Genomic DNA, 18,044 nt, shown 5'->3' with positions numbered 1-18,044 from the left:
TACCAGCACGGAGCACACCGTTCCTCACACGAGCTCGGTGACCAGCCCCCCCCCCCCCCCAAAGGAGATTTAATATAACAGAAGGTATGACAACAAGCAGTTGAAGCTAGTTTCCTCAAGCAGCTGGTGCACCCAAAATAAGCCCCTCGAAAACAATATAAACCTCACAAGTTCGCTATTATTTTTCTATAGCGTCTCCGAATGCTTTGGGTCACTCAATATGGTGGTAAGCTTCAGCCCTCCTAATGCCAGATAGGTTCTTCGTGCCGCCTCCTTGCTCTCCTCTCCCCGCGGTCTGATCGCTCTCCTCCCTTACTTATCCCGTCAAACTCATAACTCATACCTGAGGTCGCCCACCAACAATCCCGCAGCTTTCCTTTGCCGATGCCCCGTCCGTTATGACACAATTTCTCTCCCTCTGATGAGGCAGCCCGCCTTGTACGACGGAGAACGGGGTTTACGGGAATGTTAGTAAGAACCACCTCCTCCTCCCTTCAATACTTTGGCATAGCCTCACTTGCTTTCTACCCCAGCTGATGCAGTGAGTTTCAGACGCACGAGCCAAGCCAATAAACCTCCTTGGCTCACACTGACATAAACACGCGCCAACAATAAACCTCCTCCTAGCCTTGGGCCAACCACCTCAGAAGAAGTCGTATCAGTATCACCTGAGATCTACCGGCGCGTGGGTGTGGCGACCTCCATCCACAAGAAGCGAGCGCCACAGTCCCACACGCATGCGCCAGAAGAACATTCGGTGATGACCCAAGGTGACCTGTGATGCCACTGGGCCCAAGGAGGTTAGATTGAGAGCTAATCTCAACCAACCCCCTTGGCGGGGCCCGTGCCGTAAGTCAGTGTGAGGCTCGGGTTCGCTCTTCGCTGCATCATCAGTTCGGGGTCAGGCAGACAGCAAGTGCGGCTGCGCTGAATTATTGACGCGAGGAGGAGGCGGTTCTTGCTCCCGTTCACAATTGCCGTACAAGGTGGCCTGCCTCAGAAGGAGAGAAGAAGTTGTGTTGTAGGGGACGGGTCACTGGAAAAAAGGTAAACTGCGGGATTATTGGTGGGTGATCTCAGGTATGAGTTTGATGGGAAAGGTGTCGGGGAAACAGAGGGAGAGATGGCAGATAGGGGAGGGGAGATCGGTCCCCGAATGCGTGTTAGAAGCGTGCTTGATGTGTGAGAGTGAGGGCAGCCGAATGCGTCTGTTTTGGTATCTTTGCAATGTTCAATATCTATTCCTGGAGTGGGCCCTGCATTGAATGTTTGATTCAAGTTCTGGCCACAGAGGTTAGTGCTGTAACAATAGCTGGCTGCTGAAGGCTGAATATTGGCCTGTTAGTTTTTCTGTGGTACAGTGGTGTAGCCATAGGAGCCAACTTTTCAAAATTATTGGGGGGTGTAGTGGAAATAACCCTTCCTTGGACACATACAAGGAATTTTCTCAATATTGGGGGTGTTAAAGCACCCACAGAGTCAGCTCCTATGGGTGTAGCCACGAGTGGACTGTGGCTCTGCCACAATTGGTACTCAGTGTGGCTGCCAGAGATCCCCAAATCTTACCAGCTGAAGAGAGCTGATTTACAGCCCTCCCTTTTAAAACATTTCCTCCCGCTACCTAACTGTATTATACTGTAAACTTTTTTTTTGCCTAAAATCTCTCCTGTGTTTTGGTTTGTTTTTATTATATACTAGTAAAAAAGGCTCGTTTCCGAAACCAATGAAACGGACGCTAGCATGTGTTTTTTTTTTTTTTGTATGTGTCACAGAGTTATTTTGTGTGTGAGTGAGTGTGTGTGTGAGGGTGCGGTGTGTGTGCAGGTTGTTGATGTGTGTCTTTTTTTGTTTTGTTTTGGGTTTTTTTTGGTTGGGGGATGTGCTGTGCTGGCAAAGTGGGTTGGATTGGTGTGTGGCTTTGAGGGTGTGTTTCTGTTGTATTGTGTGTGTGTGGTTTTGTCTGTCAAGGAGGTTTGTGGACGGGGGTCTTTCTGTTGGTGAAATGTAAATGTGGTTGTAGGGGGGTCAGCCTTTGTTGAGTGTTGTTTTTTTTTTTTGTGTTGTTCTGAGGCAGCAGTGTTGTTTTAGATGGGCGGAAGGTAGAGGAGCACGTTCTTTGTCGGTATTTTTTGGCCGTTTCAGGGCTGCTGTAGGGGAATGCTGGAAGAGAAATGTGCTGTTGGAAGCAGCGCCATCTTTTTCCATTGGGCTGGGGTTCTGGGCATCCTGGAGGTGGGTGACGGCTTGCCTGAGGATGGGGATGGTTGTTTTAAGTTGGCGGAAAGGAGAAGAGCACGGTCTCGGGCCGTCGGGGGGTGATCCGGTATGTTTGTTCCATTTCAGGCCGGCTGCAGGGGAATGCTGGAACATTTATGCGCTGCAGGAATCAGTGCCGTCTTTTTCCGGGTGCTCGGGGAATCCCCGAGGTGGGAGACAGCTTGCCTGAGGCTGGGGATGGTTGGGCACGTCCTTGGCTGCTTCGGCAAAAGGGGAAGAGGAAGGGGGTGGGGAGTTACCTGCAGCCGCCTGAGAAACCATGTATTCTTTGTTTGTTTTGTATTATTAGTTTGCATTTCTGTTGAAGAAAGAGTGGATGCCTTTCGAATGATGGTGGTGGTGTGTTGGTTTGCGGTTGTTTCGTTAGTTTGGCAGCCAGTCTCCAGCGATTCCTAGGCAGGGAAGGAGTACTCCTCCCCCTTCCTTGGTCGCTGTTTGCTGCTGGCTGGGCCGCGGGTAATCCTTCCAGCTGGGCCGCAGCTTGTCCTGTTCGCCCACGTCCCAGATGGTGACGGGCACGTTGTTTTCCGGCTCCTCTGACTCCATGTCAAGCGATCCCAAATATAGTCTGTGCTATAGGCCCTCTGGCACTCTTCAGTACTGGCATTAGGCATTTAAAAATTTCTCCCCCCCTCTTCCTCCGGTCTATTTTTGCACATACCCACAGCAGGAATATTCTTCTCTCGTTCCAGCGGTGGTTCTGTGCTCTCCGTGCTGCACAGATAATGAGCCATTCTGCTGGGGAATGCTCCTCCCTTATTGTCACGTAGTTTCCTCTGAATGGTCCGTCTTACGTTGCCTAGTGTTGCCTGGGAACGGTGTTGTGATGGTCCTTTGTGTTTCAGAATGTTGAGGGTGTTTTTTTCTGATTGGTCCGTCATGCGAGGGCGGGGCAGAGAGACATGGTCAGTGTTGTGGCTTCACCACCATGAATCCATGAACCCTTTAGTGAGTGACTGAGTGACTTCAGAACGTTGTCTTCAGAACGTTGAGGATGAGTTTTATTATAGTAGATATTAATGTCTGTTACTATATGTATCTCCCCTTCCCTATGTAAACCGCTTAGATATTAATTATTTATACTTGCAGTATATGAAATAAACTGAACCTTGTAACCTGGGTTGCAGACATCAGTGTCCCTGAGCCACTGCTGCCATCCCCTGCCAGCTCAGTTTGCAAGCACGTGTGTAGTCCAGCAACAGTGTCATGGGGTCATTGCTGATGGCTGCCTAGATTTCAAGAGTCCTGGATGGGAAGAGAACTTTGGTTGTCGGCTTGAGCATCTTGCTAGCTCAGGTATTTCTGTATGTAGTTTGGGGGGAGGGGGTTTTGAGGGGTAGAGCTAGAACATACAATATAGATGTGTTTTTCTCCCAAGATTTATTACAGTGATTTACTCATCTAAACACAGGTCCGAAATTCAGAATTTCCCCTACACTGATAAGCCTGAACCATGGAGCAAATAGAGAAATATTTATTTACTAGTAAAAAAAGCCCCGTTTCTGATGCGAATGAAACGGGGGCTAGCAATGTTTTCTTTTGTGTGCATGTGGGAGTGTGTGTGTCCCTGCCCTCTGCCCTCTCTCCCCTCCCCCCTCTGAGTCCTTCAGTAAAAAAGCCCTGTTTCTGATGCAAATAAAACGGGGGGGGGGGGGGGGGGGGGGGGCTAGCAAGGTTTTCTTCTGTGTGCATGTGGGAGTGTATGTGTCCCTGCTCTCTGGCCTCTCTCCCCTCCGAGTCCTTCACTGTTACAGAGCCAGCGATTTGATTTCGTGCTCTGCTGTTTTCCTTCACTGACTGTTTGTGTTACAGAGAGGGCGGGGCAGACACTCATAGGGAAACCGGATATCTCGCCCCCTTCACACTTCCGGCTGGAGGCTTCATAGAAATATAGAGAGATAATGTGTAAAGAACAATAAAATTTTAGGACAGATTTATAAGTCTGTAATACTATCGCTTAATACAAACACTTATGATAATAAAGTGAGCAGTAGTTAGATGATATTAGCACACACTTCGTACTCGCCCCTTTTACCCCTCGGTCATCTAGCAGTCCAACTGATTCTTTTGCTGGCTTCTTGCTTTTAATATACCTTAAATTTTTACTATGTGTTTTTGCCTCCAACACAATCTTTTTTTTTTCCAAAGTCCCTCTTTGCCTTCCTTATCAGCGCTTTGCATTTGACTTGACATTCCTTATGCTGCTTATTATTATTTTTAGTCGGTCCCTTCTTCCATTTTCTGAAGGATCTTCTTTTAGCTCTAATAGCTTCCTTCACCTCACTTTTTAACCATGCCGGCTGTCATTTGGTCTTCCTCCCAACTTTTTAAATACACAGAGTATATTTGGCCTGGGCTTCCAGGATGGTATTTTTAATTAGCATCCACGCCTGATGTAAATTTTTGACCCTTGCAGCGGCTCCTCTTAACGTTTTTTTTTTTTTTACCGTTCTTCACATTTTATCATAGTCTCCTTTAAGTTAAACGCTAACGTATTGGATTTCCTGAACTAAGAACTACTTTTAATAAACTTCTTAAAAAGATAGGTTTTTTACATTTTTCTTGAATAAGAAAAAAGATAACTGAGCAGCAAAACAAATATTAAAATCACTCCAAGACCTTGATGCTTGAACTGCAATAAGTCTATCAAACATTTTAAATCTCTTTACTCCCTGTTGTGTATTTTAGTAAATCTGTTAGCAACATAAGAATAGCCATACTGGGCCAGACCAATGATCCATCTAGCCCAGTATCATGCTTCCAAAAGTGGCCAATTCAGGTCACAGGTACCTGATAGAATCCTATATAGTTAAAACTATTTTTCATGTAGCAGGCCCTATTATTATTATTTGTTACATTTGTATCCCTCATTTTTCCACCTATTTGCAGGCTCAATGTGGCTTACATAGTACCATAATGGCGTCCGGTATGAACAAATACAAGGTGTTACTGTGGTAGCATAAGTTCATGTATGCTAGATATATTAGGGAACTTAGGGAGGAAGAGGGAAGTTGGGGTGTGTCCATTACGATCTTTGGTTTTGTTGTGTTGCAGGTACTCAGGCTTTTATGTTGGGTCAGTGGGATATGCCTTCCTGAACAGGTTTGTTTATAGTTCTTTTCAGAAATTTAGGTGGTCGTACCTTGTTTTTACTATTGTTGGCAGAGCGTTCCATAGTTGTGCACTTAAATAGGAAAAGCTGGATGCATACGTTGATTTATATTTGAGTCCTTTGCTTGGGTAGTGAAGATTTAGGTATGTTTGTGCTGATCTTGTGTTTCTGGTTGGCAGGTCTATGAGGTCTGTCATGTATCCCGGGGCTTCGCGGTAGATAATTTTATGAACCAGGGTGCAGATTTTGAAAGCAATACGTTCTTTGGGAGCCAATGCAGTTTTTCTCGGAGGGGTTTGGTGCTTTTAAAACGCATTTTTCCAAATATAAGCCTGGCTGCTGTGTTTTGAGCGGTCTGAAGTTTCTTTATAATTTGTTCTTTGCAACCTGCATAGATTCCATTGCAGTAGTCTGCATGGCTTAGTACCATTGATTGTATCAAGTTGCGGAATGTTTCCCTCGGGAAGAATGGTTTCACACATTTAAGTTTCCACATTGAGTGAAACATTTTTCTTTATGGTAGATTTCACTTGATTCTCTAGTGAGAGGTTCTGGTCGATTGTTACTCCAAGAATTTTCAGGCTGTCTGCAATAGGAAGGGAATAACCTGGGGTGTTTGTTTGTGGGTTTATATGTGTTGTATTGGGATGAGATGATGAGGCAATGTGTTTTTTTCTGTGTTGTTTTAATTGGAATGCGTTTGCCCATGAGTCCATGATGTTCAAACTGATCTTGATTTCATTGGTGATTTCTGCCAGATCGTGTTTGTAAAGGATATATATTGTGACGTCATCAGCATATATGAATGGGTTAAGGACTTGGCTAGTGGGGTCATCATGAGGTTGAAAAGGATCGGTGATAGTGGTGATCCTTGCGGCACTACGCAGTCTGGTTTCCAAGGTGATGATATGTTTTTGCTAGCTTTCACTTGATATGTTCTTGTGGTTAGGAAACCCTTGATCCATTAGAGTGTGTTTCCGCTGATTCCGAAGTGATCTAGGAGTCTTAGTAATATATTATGATTGACCATGTCAAGTGGAGGAGTGGCCTAGTGGTTAGGGTGGTGGACTTTGGTCCTGAGGAACTGAGTTCGATTCCCGGCACAGGCAGCTTCTTGTGACTCTGGGCAAGTCACTTAACCCTCCATTGCCTGCTGCATTGAGCCTGCCATGAGTGGGGAAAGTGCAGGGTACAAATGTAACAAAAAAAAAATGTGCTGGACATGTCAAATTGTAGAAGTATGCTTTTACCTATTGCTATTTCCTGCTTGAATTTAGTTAAAGAGAGTAAGTAGTAAGTACTGTTTCGGTGCTGTGTAGGGGGCGGAATCCTGATTGTGATTCATGTAATATTGTGAATTTTATGTAATCATTAAGTTGTTTGATTACTAAGCCTTCCATTAATTTGACTACCAGTGGGATGGATGCTACTGGACGGTAGTTGGTAATGTCATTTGTTTGTTTTTTTTCTTGGTGTCTTTTGGTATTGAGGTGAGTAGGATGTTGCCTTTTTCTTTAGGGAAGGTACCTTGTTGAAGCATGACGTTTAAGTGGGCGGATTTTATTAGGTAGCTGAGGCAGGTATCCAATTGACAGTGACTGTTGAAGTACCTCTTGATTGCCTGGGTAACTATATCGGCGGTGAGGATAGCGAAAGTTGACCAGATTTGGTCTGCAGGGTATGGGTCCAGTTCATTGATGACGTTTTGGATGTCTGTGTTGTCCTGAGATATTGTTTTGCGTAGGTTTGCAATTTTTTCGTTGAAGTATTTAGCGAGGCTGTCTGCAGATGGGATGTCAGTGTTGGTTGTAGTGATCGGCGTTATGTCTAGTAATTTGATCACGAGATGGTATAGTTTCTTTGTGTCTTTGTAATCCGGCCCTATTTTAGTTTTGTAGTATGACCTTTTGGTTTGTCTTATTGTGTATTTGTATTTCCTTTGTAATTGTTTCCATGCGTTGAGTGTATGTTCATCTTTTATTTTTTTCCATTAGCGTTCCAGTTTCCTGGATTGTGTTTTTAATTTTTTCAGTTCTTCGTTGAACCACGGTATCGAGTTGTGTCTGCATGAGGTTCTTGTTCGTAAGGGTGCTATTTCATCTAATATGTGTTTACATCTTTTGTCCCATTCTGAAAGGTAGTATATGGAGTCTGTTTGTGTTGTCCAATTGTTATTATATATCTGTTTCCAGAATGTTTCCACGTCTATTTGGCCTCTCATGGTGTAGGATGTGTGTTCTCGTATGTGGAGAGAACCTTTTTTCCGCCATTTTAGGGATAGGTTTAATTTGTAATTGTCGGTCCATGGTGTTTCTGTCCATTTAGTTTCTGTTATTAGGTTCTGGTCCATGGACAGTTTATATGAGATGAGGTTGAGTGTGTGCCCTTTCGCGTGGGTTGATTGCATGTGTGGCCATTCAAGATCACATACATGAAGGAAGTCCTTGCATCCTCATGCATTGGTAGTTGGATATGCAAGTATTTGAGATGAAGTCCATGAAGTTTGACTAGCTTTCATTCCAGTTGCCTGGTGGTCTGTAGAACAGGACACAGTTTAGGTGGTCGAGCAGGGTTTTGTGTTGGATTCTAATCGAGGCTATTTCGAGTTGTGTTGCTATGGATTTGCCTGTGGTTTCGATGGTGAAATGGGATCGGTATATAAGCTCTATGCCTCCACCTCTCTTTTCCTTTCTGGTCCAGTGTGAATGATTTTATATCCTGGAGGGTATAGGTTTAGGATGATTGGGTCCTCTTGATTATGGATCCAGGTTTCAGTGATGAAGAGTAGATCAAGTTTTGCTGATATGATCCAGTCTGTTACTATTGTTTTGTTTACTACGGATCTGGCATTAACGTAGCCTACTTGAATATTTTGGTGTGGGTCTTCTGTGTTCGGTGTTATGTGGATTTTTTTCAGTTGTCGTTTAATAGTTTGTGAGGGTTTTTTATGATCTTTTTTTTCCCCTTCTGTTGAGGGTGTCCGTTTGTGTGCTTCCTTCGTTTTGGTTGTCAGTGTGGTGAGGTGTGGTATATCTGTTTAGTCTTTGGTAGTTGTGCAGTATGGGTATCGTGTTAATTTTTGCAAGTGGGGTGGTGAGTGTTAGGTGGATTAGCGATAAGGAGTAGATTGCTAGGAGTACTTTGATGGTGTTCGTTGTGATTTCGGTTCGTTTGGAGTTCAAGGCCTTTGACGTCTCAATGGCCACGTGTGCGGTGCACTTGCGCTGCTCCTCTCCTGCAGCCCCGATCTAGTGATTGGCCGGTCGATGCTCTTTGCAGTATTCTGCAGAGCTAGGCGGCATCACGGATTGCAGGTTTGGCCTTTGATGTCCTTGGTGAGGGGGGATGCTGGTCCGACTCCTTATCGTTCCGGGTCGGACCTCTGCGGGGTTGGAGCCTTCTGCAGTTGTTGTGTTCGACTAAGAGAGGAGGATCCTAGCACCTAGCCAGAGGAGGAGCAACAGGTGGTGGTAGCCTAGGAGGACAGGAGAGGGCACCATGGTTCCAGCAGGATGCTGGGTAGGGGACATAGTTAGGTGTTAGGAGAATTTGCCCTGGACACTGATGCTCCTTAGTTCTGAGAGTTTTATTAGTGGTTGGCAGTAGGAGGCTGGGAGGGACAACTGTGCTGCAATGGTTGGAGTTGGGGAGCTGGGGAGAAACAACTGTGCTATGGAGGTAGTTAAGCAGTCGGGCAGGTAGAATTCGTTGCTGCAATACTGCTGTTGTAGTGGTTGGAGGTAGGAAGTTGAGGGGAGATCATTGTGATGCAGGGGCAATTTGCAGTCGAGTATGTAGAGGTCATTCGGGGGTTTCACCTCAATTGCCATGTCAGCTGCTGGAGGTTCCACATCGATTGCTTTGTCAGCTGCTGGAGGAAGGAATCGGGGGCAGGTAGCGGCCCCGGCCGACACTTATGAAGCAGTGTATCAATATACAAACAAATCTTTTCCAGAGACTGGAAGCGGTAGAAATAGAGGACAAGAATTGAGATTACAGGGTGGTGGATTTAGGAATAATGTCAGGAAGTACTTTTTCACAGAGTGGGTGGTGGATGCCTGGAATTCAAAAATGTGTGGGATAAACACAAAGTATCTGTGGTAAGGGCAGGCCTGGAGCCACACAATGGGTGCAGGTAAAATAAAACACCCTCAAAGGATCGTTAAATGAAAAAATGATACCATCAAAACAAAACTTATCAATGCTTAGACATTAATTTCGGTAGTAGGGGAGTAAGGATAGTACTGGGTGGACTTCTATGGTCTGTGTCCCAAATATGGCAAAACACGGCAGAATGTTACCATTTCTGTCTGATTTGGAAAGACTGATTTGAATGGGCTGTAGTGGGCTTTCCCAGCAACTCCAGTGATTGGGAAGTAGGACCAGTGCTCAGCAGACCCATGAATAGCAGGGACGGATTAAGAACGTCTGCATTTTATTTTGTGTGTTTCTTATTTATATCACAGGCTATGAGTGTATCTCAGAGGAGGAGTGGAGACAGTTTGTCACTTTGCACCATTGTTGCATTTCTGGTTTAATCAAGTATTGGGCAATGAGTGGAACTATACTGTTTTCCAAAAATTGGGCAATGAGTGGAACTATACTGTTACCAAAAATTGCAACACCACTGTTCCATGATTGTGTGACTGCCCTATTTGTGGTGCCAGTATTTGATCATAAGAACCTAAGAATAGCCATACTGGGTCAGACCAATGATCCATCTAGCCCAATATCCTGCTTCCAACAGTGGCCAATCCAGGTCACAAGTACCTGACAGAATCCCAAAAATCAACATTCCATGCTACCAATCCCCAGGGCAAGCAGTGGCTTCCCCATGTCTGTCTCAATAGCAGACTATGAACTTTCCCTTTGGGAACTTGTCCAAGCCTTTTTTAAACCCAGATATGCAAATCGCTATTACCATGTCCTCCGACAATGAGTTCCAGAGCTGAAATGTATTTCCATGTAACTTCATTGAGTGTCTCCTACTCTTTGTACTTTTGAAAGAGTAAAATATCAGTTCACTTTTACTTATTCTACACCACTCAGGATTTTGTAGACCTTAATCATATCTCCCCTCAGCCGTCTCTTTTTCAAGCTTGAAGAGCCTTAACCTCTTAAGCCTTTCCTTATAAGAGAGGAGTTCCTTCCTCTTTGTCATTTTGGTTGCTCTTCTTTGAACCTTTCCTAGTTCTGCTATATGTTTTTTTGAGATACAGCAACCAGAACTGAATGCAGTACTCAAGGTGAGGTTGTACCACGATAATTCACCATCGTAAACTTTCAGAGACAAACTTTCCATACATAACCTTCTCCCAAAATGGTGACGGGCTTCTTTAAAAAATGCCTTCAGTAAATACTGACATGATGACATCAACTCTGTCCCCCTAACTGACGTCAGCATTCATAAAAAAGCCTTCCATTCGATCGCAACGTTTAACCCTTGAGTTGCCACCATGCATAAAGAATAGATCCATCTTTGTTCATGGCGAATTATCTTGGAAGGAGTTGATACCTTGAACGGAGGTTATAAAATAAGCATTTCCCCTGAAGCAACCTACAGTGGTGAAACATGGGATTGGTGAAGTGGATCCCAAGAATATGGTTTAATGCTCCCAAGATAAGTACTTCTCATTTCATTAGAAGTTATTACATATTTGAAGCTTTCCGAAGTGAATATTCTGTATCTGTAAAAGTTTTTTGGTCATTTTTGCTGAAAATTGTCAGTAAGGTGGAGTTTTTTTATGACTAATGATTGGGGAGAGCCACCCACAGATACAAATGTGTATCTCATTGTTTCTGAAGTTTTTTTTTCTTCACTTTTTGGATATTTTTGATAGTATTGCTCTGCATGACCCTTCTTGAGATACAGAATAAAAGAGTGGAGGTTTGTTTGTGAATTGTGATTTTTTTTACTCCACTGATTCTTTGTGTGGGATAATTGAAATCACCCATTATTATACTGTTGCCCAGTTTGCCAGCTTTCTTAATTTCTGTAAGCATATTTTCATCTGTCCGTTCTGTCCTGGTGGATGGTAGTAGAGCCCTACCAGTATACTCCTTCCTTTCACACATGGAGTTTCTATCCATTATGATTCCACACTGCTGTTTCATGTATATATTTATTTATTAGGATTTATTTACCTCCTTTTTGAAGGAATTCACTCAAGGCGGTGTACAATAAGAATAAATCAAACATGAGCGATAGACAATATATAGCGCAACCCCCCCTTCCAATTTGATCCATTCTATCATTGCAATATAATTTGTACCTTGTTAAGTGTCCCATTGTCTTCTTTGTACCAGGACTCTGAGATGCCTATTATATGTACCTCATCATTTACTGCTATATATTCTAACTCTTCCCATCTTATTTTCTAGTCTTCTAGCATTTGTATATAGATACTTAAAATTGTGTGTTTTCCTTGCATCTACAGGCTGCTTAGAAGTTGACGAGGAAAATATGCATCCTTTACCCCGCTCTCTACGTAAACATTCCCCCCCCCCCGGTTTTGGTTTTAAAGCTGCTGTATCTTAGTATTAGCAACCTGGTTCCATCCCAGTTAAGGTGGAGTCCATACTTTTAGATCAGACTCCCCCCCCCCCCCACCTAAATTATTGCCCACATGGTCCATCTAGTCTGCCCAATAAGGTGGCCAGAGCTGCACCTGCCACTCCATACAGGATGGAAGAGGTAGACAGAGCTCCGAAGTCTCAATGCATGGTTGAGATGATGGTGTAGGTTTGAAAGATTTAGATTTGTTAGGAACTGGGCAATAATCTAGGTAGGGGGGGAGGAGTCTGATCTAAAAGTATGAGCTCCACCTTAACTGGGATGGAACCAGGTTGCTAGTACGATGCTGACTAAATGGGCTCATTTTCCTTTGACGATTCATGGTAGGATCCAACTTTTTAATATGGTACTATTTCCCAAGTGGTTATATGTCCTTCACCTATTGCCTCTTAAGTTATTGAAACGAGATTTAGTTGTTTTACAGAAACTACTGTCATATATGCTGGGCTGGGAAAAAAACGAAGTTGTCTTTTAAATATTTAATTGGATCTTGGAAACATGGCGGAATGGGCTTCCCAAATTTACGTTTGTATAATTATGCTTGTTTGCTCCGACATTTGGGGGATTGGATATTAGAAGATCAGAATTATACACCATGTACTTATGAGGCAGCCTATTATTTTCCATGGCATGTTAATGCCCTTTTGCATTGTGCAACGAGTCTTTTGCCACCAGAGGTTCGCCGTAGTGTAATAGTTATATCGTTGAGACAGGTGTGGCGTTACTTGGTACCAATTCTGGGAGGTCATCCTGAAATTTCGGATCAGTTACCTATTATAGGCAATTTGCAATTTTCCCCAGGACAAGATAATGGGAGCTTTAAGCGTTGGGAAAAGAAGGGTTATTCTTTGTTGCAACATGTGCTGGACGGTCACGGTAATATGTTTCCCTGGCGCACTCTGTGTGGGCAGGGGGTAGCAGAGAATAAGGACTTTCTGGCATATAGCTAACTGCGGCATTATGTTCGTTCCTTGGATGGGTCTGCCTTGTCTTCTTCTCTAGGTGATTGTCTTCAGGCGTTTTTTGAGAAGTTCAGAGAGGGGGGAATGTCTGTGTCTACCTTTTATATAAGGCGGTGCAGGCTGTCCTATCTGCTCTGAGTTATTATGGGGACCTTACTGCTAAATGGTGTTGAGATTTGGGGAGGTCGGGGGCCTTAGTGGACCCACGTACTCTTGTTAAACATATCCCAGAGATTTCAATAAGTGCGGAATTGAGGGGATGTCAATATTGTACCTTACATAGGGCGTATATAACGCAGGAACAACTTTTAAAGATGGGTGCGACAGATTCCCCAACTTGTCAGAAGTGTAGGCAGGGTCAGAACTCCTTTTTTCATGCATTTTTGGGTTGCCCGAAGATAAGGAGGTTCTGACTTGATGTTGCTAGGCTGAGTAAGTGCCATGTTCTCCGGCTGGATTCTTGTTGAATAAATATGAAGTCTTCCATATTCCAAATTGCTTTCAGGCTTTGTTTGTTCGTAAAGCAGGAGCTATAGGTAAAAGAATCATCTTGGGGGTTTGGGTGGGGGAGGAGGCTCCTTCCTTCTGGGCTTGGAGAAATCGTATGCATGCATTGATGCTTTTGGAGCGTCAGTACACCAGGGGCTCCCCCAAACGTCTGAAGATGTTTCGTGCATTGTGGGATGTGTACATTTGGTCCTTGCCACATAGAGCCAGAAGTCTGATTCTTAATACACTTTGATTTTTGTGCCTTGGTGGTGGTGCGAGGAAACTCTTTTCAGAGAGGCTGGGATGATTTCGAGGACTTGGGTTGTATGCAGTGAGTATGGTGAGCAGTGCACCCTCCTGTCCCCTCCCCTTTGTTTTTTTGAAAATGATTTATGATTATTTGTTTTAATTGTGAAAGGGAAGGTATGGGAAGGGGTGGGAAGCTTGGTGGGGGTGGGGAATTTCTTGTAAATGTGTGCTGTGTCATCAGTAAAATTGTTGAAACATTAAAAAAATGATGAAATGGCTTTTCTGTTCCGAAAGAAAAGCCATTTCATCATTTTTTTTAATACAAAATTTTTGAGCCACAAAACAAGATGTATATTACCACCCTCTCTTCCTGCTCCCACATCCTCCATGGTCACTTTTTCTCAATCTCCACCCTTCCCCCATAGTTTTAGTAGTTATTCTCATATTGCCCCAAACAGCATAGTTCCTCGCTGTGTCCCATTTCAGGTGGTCTTCTTTTTTTTGCTGTCTCCTTCTCCTCCCCATCTTTAGCCTTTTATCTTCTATCCATACAATTGTGCACCAGGAACCCTGTGTTGGAGGTCTTCAATTTCAATCTCTGGAGGCGAGAGTTGCAGACTTGGAAGAACTGAGGCAGATGGAAAAGCATATATAGGAGACCTTCAGGGATATTAGAGCAGTTCCACCTCACCCGTAACTGTCTTGTCTGTCTGTATTATTTAGATTGTAAGCTCTTTTGAGCAGGGACTGTCTGTTTGTATCAGGTGTTCAGCGCTGCGTGCGTCTGGTAGCGCTATACAAATGCTAATAATAATGATAATAGTGTGGCAATCTCTGTGCTTCTTGCAGGAGGAATGTCACCTAGAATTGGTACATCACCTTGGTGTGATGGAAACTGATCTAGAGGTATCACCTGCTCACCAGGCGATGCAGTATGCTCTTGCACAAAGGATATGTCTTAAAGGGTACATGTCCATGAGGGAAGGGTTAGGACAGCTGTTGTAGTTCATGATTTGATCATTATGAATATAGATGGCCAGGTGGCTGGTAGTCGTGAGGATCACATGGTAATTTGCTTGACTGGTGCAAAGGTAAACAGACCTTGCATATCACCTAGGATTTTGCACAGTTGGGAGGAACTGGCTGTCACGGTATATGTTGATAGCAGCATAAGAAGGTGTGGGAGGGAAGTTCTGAAAGCCAGATTGTAGAAAGCTGAAATCCAGAACCTCCAGGGTTGTAGTCTCATAAATGCTTCCCATTTCATGTACAGGATCCAAGAGGCAGACAGAGCTCCAGAGTAGCTTTACATGGATGAGACGATGCAGGCTTCTCAGTGGAGACTTCTGAAAGGATGGGTCCCATGTTAACCACAGCGTGTTAACCATGGTGAAAAGGAGCAATCAGCTTTTAAACTAGATTTTAGGACAACAGTTCTTGAAAAGCATATGGATATGGTTTGGAAAAGTGTATCTTCAAAAGATACTGGTAAAATAGAGAGTATGTGGTAAAGCCTGAAGTAGCTGTTCTACATTCCTGGTTCTTGATGTAAATGAACAACTTCCCCGTTTTAAAGACACAGTAGGTAAATGGTCATTGAAATATCAGAAGAGGACTTCCAAACAGGTGAGCCAGGGCAGAGGATTAGTAGAGTATGTTCATAAATCCACAAACCATTATTAAGATAGACCTGCAAAAGCCACTGCTTTTTAATGGATTAAATGAGCATGGAATCTTGTTACTTTTTGAGATTGGGCCAGGTACTTGTGTACTGGATTGGCCACTGTCGAAACAAGATATTGAGCTGGATGGACATTTTTACTGGTTGTGAAGGAGTAGCCTATGGTTAGTGCGAGCTTTGATCCTGGTGACCTGGGTTTGATTTCCTATTGCAGCTCCTTTTACCTTGGACAAGTTACTTAACCCTCCATTGCTCCAGGTACAAAAACTTAAATTATGAGCCTTCTAGGGACAGAGAAAGTACCTGCATGTAACGTGCTGCATACAGCTAGTAGCACTATAGAAAGCAGTAGTAGTAGCAGTAGTGGCAACTCTTATGTCCTTATTTTAAAAACCCTGCACAGAGTGTGTGTATATATATATATATATATATATATATATATATATATATATATATATATATATATATATCGAAAATGGGCTTGGAGGGCAGGGATAGTGAAGTCTGTGGTGTATAAGAAATGTGCTGAACCTGAAGGAACCTTTTTACATTATGTCTGGGATTGCTTAAAACTAAAGCAGTATTGGGAGGTAATATAGGAGCATCTTGGCACTATTATGGGGGACAGAATGGAAATGATGCCAGAGGTGTGTTTAGACATGGAGGAAGAAATTAATCTCTCATGCAGCTATCCTGTTAGGAAGACATTCCTAACAGCTAAAAGGTGTATCCTAATACAGTGGATTTAACTTTATGGAGGAGACCATGGGGCTCATTTTCAAAGCACTTAGACTTACAAATTTCCATAGGTTGCTATGCAGCTTTGTAAGTTAAGTGCTTTGAAAATACGCCTCTATAAAATAAGATAACATAAGCGTTGCTATACTGGGACAGACCGAAGGTCTATCAAGCCCAGTATCCTGTTTCCAACAGTGGCCAGTCCAGGTCACAAGTACCTAGCAAGATCCCAAAACAGTGAAACTCATTTTATGCTGCTTATCCTAGAAATAAGCAGTGGATTTTTCCTATGTCCATCTTAATAATGGCTAATGGATTTTTCTTTTAGAAAATTATCTAAACCTTTTTTTAAACCCTTGCTGAGCTAACTGCTTTTACCACATTCTCTGGCAGTGAATTCCAGAGTTTAATTACATGTTGAGTGAAGAAATGTTTTCTCCAATTTGTTTAAATTTACTGCTTAGTAGCTTCATTGCATGCCTCCTAGTCCTAGTATTTTTGGAAAGAGTAAATAAGCAATCCATTTCTAATTTTTCCATTCAGATGCATGAATTGCTGAGGATGGAAACAACGTCAGCTCTGAACGCAGGCAGCCAGCAAGCAATGCATACATTACTTATATCTCTAACCCCTAAATTATATAGTGGACTGGTGAACTCCTTTTGGAAGCAGTATCCCCAAATGGTTTTGTTTTGCACATTCCATGACAGTAATGAACCACACTCATAAGCCAGGGTATGTGGATTATGATATCCAGTCCTCTCAGATTTACTGCTTATGCTTGTGATAGTGCTTGTGCCATAGAGAGCTTCCTTCTCAGTTCATAAAACTGTGCTTGGAACTTGTTTAATCAAGCTTGTGGCATCCAAAACAGTGGAAAACATTTCTTATCTTTCTGCCGCATTTTCTTGGTCTTGGACTGCATTTCTTGGTACTTGAGGATCTTCTCTCTCTCCACACAATTCGCAGAGTAATCACTTGGGACTGACACCTCTATGATTAATGCCATTCCGGTGTTTTTTCTCTCTTACCACTATGACTGGTTTTCTTGCATCCAGCTTTTTATTGGTCAAAATGGGGATGTCCCAAATTTTCATAACCTCTTCATTCTCCACATTTCTGTTAGGGTCATGATTCCAGTGCTTTTCTGGTACAGTGATGTAATGTTTACAGTTTCCAATGAATGAGACGTGCCATCTTGTGCCTTTATAGAAAATTTCTGCAACCGTCTTCAAGTTGAGTAACCATTTCCAGCTGTTTTTTTTTACAGAAGCTACAGATGACTGTTATACCAGTTATTTTCTGTGCTTTCTGGGAACAATCTTACCTGTAATCCTTTCAATCTCTCATCCTTAGATTTCAGTTCTGCTCATTTTAACCATTCATATATTCCTGCTTCATCCATATTCAGGCCCTGGAGTAACACTCTGTATTTCTCATTCTATTTATGTATTTATTGTTTTTCCTTGTTTGCTGATCTATATCTTCCCACAGTATTTACTCTAGTTCAGAGCTGCAACTCTTCAGGCTAGCAACACAATTAAAGTTTTGGGTGTGCTGCTAGACTCTAATCTCTCTCTTTAAGGCTCATGTCGTCTGTTAGAGCTTCCCTCAAATTATTTATTTATTAGGTACATTTATACCCCGCATTATCCCTCAAGAGTGGGCTCAATGTGGCTTACAAATTTACAAACAGGTACAATGCAGTGAAGGAACGGATACAATAAAGTCATAGGGAGGGGAATGAACATGTGGATAAGATGGGGGATGAGGGAGACTAGGCTTTAGTATTGGCAGCGGGGTAGGCATTCTTGAATAACAATGTATTTAAGGATGACTTGAAGAGCTGGTGGTCCTCAGTCATGTATGAGAAGGTTGATGCAAAAAGTAATTTATATTTAACATTCCTGCAACTAGGGTAGTGTAAATTGAGGTAGGAGCGAGCCGCCACAGAATCATTTC

The 18,044-nt window shown here is 43.1% G+C and overlaps 2 protein-coding genes across 6 annotated transcripts in view; one reads left to right on the top strand and one right to left on the bottom strand.

Moving 5' to 3' along the window:
• Positions 1–616, bottom strand: part of LOC115475927 (glyoxylate/hydroxypyruvate reductase B-like) — a 95,572-nt gene extending 94,956 nt beyond the window's left edge. For 2 of the 3 annotated variants that reach the window (XR_003943122.1, XR_003943123.1), the window contains exon 1: positions 344–616. The gene's annotated coding sequence lies outside the window, so the exon portion shown is untranslated. The remainder of the gene's footprint in view (positions 1–343) is intronic. The other variant, XM_030212006.1, reaches the window with a different exon arrangement.
• A 125-nt stretch (positions 617–741) lies between these two features.
• Positions 742–18,044, top strand: part of TXNL4A (thioredoxin like 4A) — a 55,373-nt gene continuing 38,070 nt past the window's right edge. Inside the window, exon 1 of one of the 3 annotated variants that reach the window (XM_030212025.1) lies at positions 742–1,044. The gene's annotated coding sequence lies outside the window, so the exon portion shown is untranslated. Of the gene's footprint in view, positions 1,081–16,633; positions 16,679–18,044 lie in introns of those variants that run through there. The other 2 variants (XM_030212033.1, XM_030212042.1) reach the window with 2 other exon arrangements.

Source organism: Microcaecilia unicolor, chromosome 1 (genome assembly GCF_901765095.1).
Source record: "Microcaecilia unicolor chromosome 1, aMicUni1.1, whole genome shotgun sequence".
Taxonomy (NCBI): Eukaryota; Metazoa; Chordata; class Amphibia; order Gymnophiona; family Siphonopidae; genus Microcaecilia; species Microcaecilia unicolor.
This window is presented reverse-complemented; position numbering and strand designations above follow the sequence as displayed.